The sequence below is a fragment of the Elephas maximus genome, chromosome 1 (genome assembly GCF_024166365.1).
Source record: "Elephas maximus indicus isolate mEleMax1 chromosome 1, mEleMax1 primary haplotype, whole genome shotgun sequence".
Taxonomy (NCBI): Eukaryota; Metazoa; Chordata; class Mammalia; order Proboscidea; family Elephantidae; genus Elephas; species Elephas maximus.
Genome location: NC_064819.1, coordinates 209,037,437 through 209,047,611, shown reverse-complemented (window position 1 = coordinate 209,047,611; position 10,175 = coordinate 209,037,437).

Sequence of the window (10,175 nt, the reverse complement as noted above, 5' to 3'; positions counted from 1 at the left end):
AGGAGATCTCTAGAAGCATTTTTATTAAAATGATACCCAGATCTCCAATAGGAAAGTCTGGGTTTTTGGTAGAGAATGGGGCTTTTATAAAGTGTGTGTTGTGGTTATTTGTGTGCAAATGTACGCTTATGTGAGTGTGTACTTCTGTGGAAGGATATACATGCATATTTGTGTGTAATGTGTGTCAGTATATGTGTGTAGTTTTCTGCAAATGTGTTATATATTACTTAGTTCTATGTGAGTGTTTGTAACTGTGCAGGATTGTATTTGTGTATAATAAACAGATGTGAACATATGTAAGTACATGTAGCTGTGTGCAACTTCATTGCATGTGTCTGTTGAGGGTGGGAACTGAAAAACTGAAACACTGCAGATGTGATTTCAGTCATACGACTACTTTATTTTTCATAGGATCACATCTTGTTGCAGACTTTTGTTTGCACAGCTAATCCTCTTGTGCTTACAATGTCAGGCCTCCCTCTTTCTTGGCTAAAGATCTGCCTTCTGAACAAACAGGAAAGTGGGTGAGGCTGCAGAGCTAGTTGCAGCTATTCATGAAGTAACTGCACGTACCACCAGCCTGAGGCAACAGCCTCGGCTGACTCACAGCTCCCATCCTCCAGCAAGGCAATGGGTATGTCTTGAAAATTCTCAACACCAATCCTCACAGACACCAGCCAGGGCTGGAGCAGGGAACACAAGAAGTAGTAGCAAACAGGCAAACTTGATTCTAATCTTTCCAAGTGAGAGAAGAGCTTGTTCGACAGCCACTATTTCTAACACAAGTGCCATCCTTGAAGGCAGAGTCGCAGCCTTCTGTATCTCTGAGAAACCATCATCACACAGATACGCAGCTCGGGAACATAAAGAATATTTCCCAGGTAGTGTGATGGTTGCACCACATGGTGAATGCAGTTAATGACCCTGAACTGTACACTTAAAAAGGGTTAAAATGCTTTGTTATATATATTTTACCACAATAAAAAAAATTTCCCTAAACTAAAAGCCAAAGAGAAATAGTGGGCAATCCATTTATGCTCTAATCAGTGAGTCAGAAGGTAGCAAGCCAGAGCTGACTGCAGATCCTACCAGCCAATCAGTCACGTCCATGACTCATTCCATGCGCGGGGGGGTTTTTGCTGTGATACAACTCATCTCCCCAAAATATCCAGTATTGACTAGCTGTGCTGTCATAGCTGGGCCATCTGGCTGCTCTCTTGCCCATTATTAGAAAACGGATCAGGAAGTCCTCCAATTTGGTCTGGGAATAATTTAAAGCAACACCGAAAGGAAGGAGAGTAAGTGAGTTAGGTTTAATGGTGAGAGATTTTTAGAACATTAATTGCCTGCCATACAAGTGAACTGATGATCTTCAAAAGTTAAAGCGGAGAGAACAACTCAACGTAAATAAAATTAAAAGACAAGCAACAGAAAGGTAGTCACAATAAATATAACAAAGCATTAGCATCCAGGATATGAAGAGAAATCATACAAAGCGATAAGAAAAAAACAACTCAGAAAGAAAATGGGCAGAAGCAGTGGGTCAGCCAGGGGCGGCTGGGCAGTGGGAACAGTACCTTCAGGTGCAGGTGATGGGGTGGGGCGTGGTGCATGGTCTATGTGGCTGATGGGTTCTGTTGAGTCATGTGATAGAGTAGAACTGCCCCCTTGGGGTTTCTTGGCTGTAATCTTCATGGAAGCCGATCGCCAGGTCTTTCTCCTGTGGAGTCACTGGGTGGCTTCGAACCACCAGCCTAATTAAAATACAAAAATTATCAGACTGGATTAAACAGAACAAGTTTTGTTGCACATAATGCATGTTGCAAATTATAAGAATTCAGGAAAGTTGAAAGTAAATGGATGGAAAAAGCAAAGCTCATGTACCTAATCTAATATCAGGCCAAGCAGACTGTATGGCAATAAACATTATTAAAGACAAAAGAATATTTCACAATAATAAAATTGGATATGCTTGCTCATTTTTCATTAGATTTAATCCTAGGTATTTGGTGTTCCGTGATGCTGTTGAAAATGGCATCATTATTTAAGCTTCATTTTCCAGTTGTTTGTTGCTAGTATATAGAAATATAATTTTTTTTTAATATATCAACCTTATAGCCAGCAAGCTTATCAAATTCACTAATTAACCCTAATAAGTTATCTGTAGATGCTTTTGGATTTTGTGAGCATACAATTATTTGATCTACAGATAACGATGTTTATTTCTCCCTTTCCTCTCATTATGTATATTTTTTATCTATTTTTCATCTATTTTTCTTGCATTATTGTACTGGTAAGAACTTCTGATAGAATTTGAACATATGTGGTGATACTTTCTTTGCTTAGTTCAGGGTAAAAATTATAATATTTCACCATTAAAAATGATGTTTGCTGCAGGACTGTTGCAGATGGTTTCTATCAAATTAAGGAAGTTTCCTTCTAGTCCTAGTTCACGAAGGATAAAAAAAAAAAATTATGAATAGATGTGAATTTTATGAAAAAAATTTTTTTTATTTATTGAGCCAGTCATAACTATTTCTTCTGTTAAAGTGGTGGATTCCATTGATTTATTTTCAAACTTTAAGCTAACTTTACATTTTTTCAATAAACCTAACTTGGTCAAAAAGTAATACCTTTTCTACATTATTAGATTTGGTTTGCTAATATTTTATTTAGGAATTTAGCATCTATGCTCATGAGACAGATTGCCTGTAATTTTTTTTTTCTTATAATGTTCTTGTCATTATGAGTTGGGAAATGTTTATTTTTCTATTCTTTAAAAGAGTTTGTTTATGATAAGTATTCACTTTTCCCAGTGTTTGGAAGAATCCTTTGGTTAAGCTATTTGGGCCTGGACTTTTCTTTGTGGGGACGATTTAAATAATGGATTTCATTTTCTTTAATAAAGTTTGCGTTTTTTCTTGTGTCATTTTCTTTAATAGATTTTTCATTTTTTATATGCTATATTCTTTAAGAAATTAATCCATGGTATCTAAATTTTCAAGTTTATTCAGACAACCTTGTTGATAACCTCTTAAAACATTTTTAATCCTGTAATATTTATGTTTTTCACTACTAACAATGGTTACTTATACCTTTTATCCCTATTTTTATTAGTCGTATATGCAGTTTATCAATTACATTACATTGTTCATGGAATGATTTAATTTTCTCTATTGTACATCTGTTTTATATTTCATTAATTTGTGTTAATTCTTTGATGTTTAATTTGCTGGGTTTTTTTTTTTTAAGTCTGAAATGGACACTAAAATAATTTATCTTCTTCCTTTCTTCTTTTCTAATATATGCATTTAAGACTAAGAATGGCATTAACTGCATCCCACAAGTGTTGACCTATTATATTTATTGTCGTTCATTTAAAATACTTTCTTTTAATTTTCATTGTGATTTCTACTTTGCTAAAAGTTTAAAAGTATATTGATTAATTTCTAAACACTTAAAAATTTTCTGTTTATTCTCCAGCTTTTAATTAATAGCTTAATTCTGCTATGATCATGGACAACACTCAGTATAATGTCAGTCATGTGAAATTTGTTGAGACTTTATAGGCCAGCATACGGTCAATTTTCACAAATGTTCCACGTGTATTTGTTGAGTGCAGTGTTGTATGTACAGTTGATGCTTCGTGGTAGTCACCATGAACACTAAATTAAATGAATACCAATCTAGCCTTGTTCAACCTCAGTTGGGAACGTGTGCATTAGGCAACTCAAGTTTTCCACCGTTCTGTACGACACGTGTCCAGGAACGAAGCACTGTGAGTATTGATTTAGGGTCACAAATACAGAGTCTGTGAGTAATGAGAATCAGCTCTATAGCAATCAGGTCAAGTCTGGTAATCACGTTGTTCATTATCCTTACTGATTTTTTTTTTTTTTAGTTGCTGGTTCTATCACTTACTGCAAGAGGTGAGTTAAAATCTCCTACTCTAATGGTGGATTTTTATATTTCTCTATTATGTTGTATCATTATTGCCTTATATATTATTGTTGTTAGACGCCATCATGTCAATTCCAACTCATACCAGTTCTATGTGACAGAGTAGAACTGCTCCATAGGGTTTTCTAGGCTGTAATCTTTTTTTTTTTTTTAATCTTTACGGGAGCAGATTGTCAGGTCTTTCTCCCACCCAACTGCTGGTGAGTTTGAACCATCAACCTTTTGGGTAGCAGCCAAGTGCTTAACTGTTGCACCACCAGGGCTCCTTTATATACTATATAAATATATATATCTTCATGTTGGGATGTCCATTTTATTATTATGAAATATCTTTTTATCTTTAATAATGCTGATTGCCGTAAAGTCTACTTTGCTTGATACTAGAATAGATACACGAGCTCTTCTTTTTCCATTCTTTTACTTTCAACTTTCCCGAATTCTTATAATTTGCAACAAAACTTGTTCTTTTCATCCAGTCTGATAATTTTTGTCTTTAAATTAGAGTTTTAGATTCATTTACTTTTAATGTCATGACTGGTGTATATAAAATTAAACACACCACCTTGCTATTTTTTTTATATTTCTTTTTTTTCCTTTCTTATAAAAATTTTTTTTTTTTATCTTCTTTGGACTGTGAATTTTCATTATTTTGATTATTCAGTTTCCTTCTCTGCCAATTTTTAGTTATACAGTCTTCCATTATTCTTTTAGTGGTTATCACAGAGATTTCAACATTCATCCTTGACTTATTCAAGTGTAAAGAATATCATTACTTTTACCACTTCCCGGCCAAAGCCAGGCCTTAGAACATTTCAATTCTACCTAATCCCTTTCTACTTTCTGTCTCACTGTTTTCATATATTTTAATTTTACACATATTTTAAACACCAAAAGACATCATCCTTATGGTTTCATACATTCAACATTTATTTGTAATTATTCTCATATTTAACCTTTTCATTGTTCTTCATTCCTTTTTGTATCTCAATTCTTCTATCAGGGATCATTTTCCTTCTGTCTGAAGATTTCCTTTTAGCATTTCCTTTGGTACGAATCTGCTGATGATAAATTCTTTAGCTTTTTGTTTCTATGAAAATGTCTTTATTTCACCTTCATATCTGAATTTTTTTTTTGCTGGGTAGAGAATTCTAGGTTGGAAATTATTCTCTTTCAGTGCTTTGAAGATGCTATTCCATTACTTTCTGGCTTCCATTGTTTCTGTTGAGAAGCCAGTTTTGAGTCTTCTTGTCTCCTTTGAAGGTACCCATTGCCACCAAGTTGATTCCAATTCACAGCGACTCTATAGGACAAAGAACTGCCCCATAGTGTTTACAAGAAGCAGCTGGTGGATTCACACTGCAGCCCTTTGGGTTAGCGGCCAAGCTCTTAGCCATCCACCAGGGCTCCCCTTTGAAGGTAGTTGTGATTTTTTTCCTCCAGGGACTTTGAAGTATTTTTTGGTCTTCAGTTTCAGGAGTTTTCTAGCTAGTGCCTAGATGTCTGTTGTATTGCACCTATTTGGAGTTTATATAGCACTTCTTCAGTATGTGCCTTGATGTCATTTGGTGCTTTTAGAAAATAATTATTGACCATTATCTCACCAAATATTGGTTCTGTCGCATCTCTCTCCTTCACCTTGACTCTCTGTTCTTGACTCTTTCCTTGGGCCCTCATTTATCCTGATACTTTTCTACCACGCAATGCCCACTTTCTTTAGGGTTGACGTTGACTGTCATCATGTCACTCAGTGCTTCAGTCTGAATTCTTTCTTCTGACTCATTTTCCAGTCTATGAACTCTCCAACTATATCTAAGTCATTATTAAATAGATCCGTTGGATTCTTAATTTATATTCCCCAGTTTTATACTTTCTGTTTGATTTTTTAAAATTGTTTCCAGTTTTCTTGCACAATTCCCCATCTCATTTTTTTTCTTGAACATACTAATTGCAGTTGAAGTCCATGCCTAATAATTGCAGTATCTGAATCTCTTCAGATCCCCCTCCCCCGGTTTATAGTAATTTTATCTTGATGTTTGCTTGATAATTTTTGTTTGTGTGCAGGGTACTTTCTGTGAAAATTTTTTGAGCTAATTTAAAACTATGGATAGTGTTATCTTCCTGAAGAAAGTATTTATTTTTGCTTGTAGCAGGCAGTGAAAGTGAGAAAACTTACCCTAACCAATTATAAGTTGAGGTGATTTAAAGTTGGATTTCTGTTTTTATAAAAATTTGTCTATATTCTACAGTGTAGTTGTTTGAGGGTCCCACTAAAAGTCTGTAGTGCTTACCATGACCCTACACTATTGGCTAGCTCTACTCAAATGTCTGTTCCCCATGCCCCATAAAATGCTGAAAGCTTTGCTCAGCTTCTCAGTCTCCCAGCCACAGCTTGCATGTTTACTAGTGCCTCAAGGGGGTACCAGTCTGAAAATCCACTTCATTGGTGTCTTTTTTCCTTCTCTTCAGGATATTATGGCTTCAAAATTTTCACTCCTAGGTATATGCCCAAAAAACTTGAAAGCAGGGACTCAAACAAATACTTGTACACCAATATTCACTGCGGTACTATTCACAATAGCCTAAAGGTGGAAACAACCAACAGATAAATGGATAAACAAAATGTGGTACATACATGCTATGGAATATTATTCAGCCATAAAGAGAAATTAAATTCTGATACATGCTACAACATGGATGAACCTTGAAAACATTATGCTAAGTGAGAGAAGTCAGTCACAAAAGAACAAATATTGTATAACTCAACTTATGTGAAATATCTAAAACAGGCAAATACATAGAAACAAAAGACAGATAGTGGATACCAAGAGATAGGGAAAGGGAGACATGCTTAGTGGATATTGAGTTTCTGTTTAGGATGATGGAACAGTTTTGGAAATAAATAGTGGTGATAGTTGCACAAGATTGTGAATAAAATTAATGCCACTTAATTGTACATTTAAAAATGGGAAGAAAAAAAATCCTAATGGCTTATGGTTTCCCATCATTTTGTATAAGCATTTGATAAGTTTGCATTAGATAGAGAGGCTACGTTGTTAGTTGAGACTGAGTTGTCAGGAAACAAAGGGTAATTATGGTGATCATACTTCCTGTACCCCAAATAGAGGCACTATCTGACAAGGCCTAACATTCTTATATCAGCAATAACACAGAATATTAGATATCAGAACTGACCAGGAGAAGCCAGCACATAGGTGTAACAACTACAGTTGTGTCACAGGTTTAAAATATTTTAGATTTTCATTAACTTGGTTCCAAGACGGGGCTTTAGAGAGTGAGCCGTTTCAATAAGATTTTCTGGAGCAGAGTTAGGAAGGTCCTGCCTGCTGTCTCTGCCTCCAAGCTGCTCCACGAGGCGTCTGCAGGCAACCTGATAACTGACTCCTAACCTGCTTATTTTAGACCAGTGGCTTAGCTTCTTGACGTCTCCAGTCTCACAGATTCCAGAGGCCCTTCCTGAGCTCAGAAACTGCCTGCAAGCAGGGACGGACAGCAGCAGCTGCCACGCTGATAATGGGTTTGTGCCGCCCACAAAGGCTGCTTTGAGCTAGTCATTTGCATTCCTGCCTGCCCAGACCTGGAGCTTCAGCATTGCCGCCAGCTTCAGCACAGAGAGAACAGGAGTGCCACCTACCGAACCAGTGGAGATGTAGCCAGCATTTGGCCAGCCCAGGCCTGCTACTCAGGAAAGCTGGCAAGAGTGCTGCAACCAGCAATGGGCCTGAAAACCACCTTTGTACAAAGACTAAGTAGGCCTCCTCTTCTGTCAACTGTAGTGATTATTTACCACTGTTTACTGGAAAAAGTTCAAGGATGTTTATTCTGCTCTGAACAAATGAAACCAAATTGCAGTTGGGATCCAGGTTACCCACCACTTCAGTGAGAATTGGACAGGCCAGCAAATGCAGAGCGTAACACAGAATGCACTGACTAAGTCCTTAGCCAGTGCCAGACACTGGGAGGCACTAGGGGTATAATGTCAAGGATCTACACTAAAAAATACACTGGAGAAACAATAAAATCAGTTGCCACCAAGTCGACTCTGACTCATGACGACCCCATGTGTGTCAAAGTAGCACTGTGATCCATAGGCTTTCAATGACTGATTCTTCTGAAGTAGATCGCCCAGACTTTCTTCTAAGGTCCCTCTAGGTGGACTCGAACCTCCAACCCTTTGCATACAAGCACATTTGCACCACCCAGAGGCTACTAGGGAAACAATAGAAAGACGAAAAACCTATTTCTGTATCTTACAGCTGACAAAGTATATTGAACAAACTCAGCTATAGTTCACTCCACGGGGTGAATATTTCAAGTATGGAATTGGATTTTCTATTTTTCCCTGGGTTCTGTCCCTCCTGCCACCAAGGTTAGATTAAGAAGCCTCGATGACTTTCTCAGTGCTTCTTTTAAATCGTCAATTATCAAATAATTCGGGATTTTGTTCTCAAAATGCCTACCTTGCAGATGCTTGGCCTATTTCTTAGAAAATCTTACTAGGACAACTCTCAGAGAGCCAAATGCTTTCCCCGTATTCACAAACTTTTATGTATGTGCAAATAGCATATTTCTGATAGTGGTCAATACAACACATTTTTAAATGTTTTGAACATCTAACAACATGGGAAAACCTTAGGTTGCTACATATATACGTACTTCCATAGGTTAGTTAAGTAAAGGTAAAAAAAAAAAAAAAACACCCTATTAAATCAAGAACACAACACACACTGATTGGGTCACACCTTTGCAGCTGGGCCACCCCAAGGGGGACCCTTCCCACCTGAGAGATCCCAGTGCTGCAGCCACCATGCACTGTCACCAGCCAAGCATAAATAGGTGGTACATGTGTGACTCTCCTCCTCCAAGAGGAAGCCAGGTAAATACAAATGATAGGAAATGGCCAAGGAAGTTTCACTTTGAATATAAGATCTATAGATTGAAGGCAGAGTGCAATACGCACAAACAAAACTGAATTTTCTGAAGCTACTACTGTGAGAATTACATGTGAGGCAGGATGAGGTAGATGTTGACCCACAGTATTTTACTATTGAATACAGCCCAGGTGGACAATAATCTAAGTGTTTATGTTAACTCCTATTTTCATTCATAAATATTCAACCATTCCATCCATTCTTATCCCCTTTTTTTGCAAGCTTCTGTGCAAAGTCGTTTGAAAATATTTCTATTCCCGCTCCTTATAATTTCCACTAATTGGTCCTTGGGCTACCCCCTGGGCCATAAGGAAATCTAATTCTTTTCCACAGGATAGTCTTGGTACTTAACAAAGAATAGGTGTTGCCTCTCCTCCCAGGTTCTTCAAGCAACGCATCTCATATGACATGGTTTTTTATTTTGTTCAACCTCCAGGCCCTCCCATCTGACACACTCCCATTGGCCTCTGCGCCTCTGGAAGGGTGTTGCCCAGATCCTAACATAACCATAGTCAGGATGCGATTTGACCGATGCAGTATAGAAAGACATTGTCACTGCCTGGGTTCTATCCCTGATACCTGTTGCTATCGAGTAGGTTCTGGCTCATAGCAACCCTATAGGACAGAGTAGAACTGCCCCATAGGGCTTCCTAGGCTGTAATCTTTATAAAAGCAGACTGGCACATTGTTCTGCTGTGGAGCAGCTGGCAGGTTCAAACTGTCGACCTTTTGATTAGTAGCCTAGCACTTAACCACTGTACCACAAGGGCTCCTGCATTCTAGCCCAGCACTGCCCAATACAACTTCTTGTGATGATGGAAATATTTTATACCTGCACTATCCTACTCAGTAGTCACTAGTCATACTTGGCTATTCAGCGTTTGAGATGTGGTTATTGCACCTGAGGAAATAAACCTTAAATTTAATTTTATCTAACAAATTTTAATTTAGTTTTACATAGCCATGTGTCAGAAGTGGCTTCTGTATTAAAGAGTGAAGTTCAAGATTCTACAGTTCTACATCATATCCCAATTCATATTGACCTGAACGTTCTTAGTAAATATGTCTCCACCATCCAATAATATGCAGTTATCTTTGGAGACTCCCCTGGTGTAGATTTTACATTTATCTTACCTTATTATCATTCCAATCTATCAAGATCTTTCCCAATCTGTTTCTATCATCTGATGTAATTAGGATCTCTCCTGCTTTGTGTTATCTGCAAATGGACTAAGCGTATTTGCTATATCTTCACAGAGTACAGCT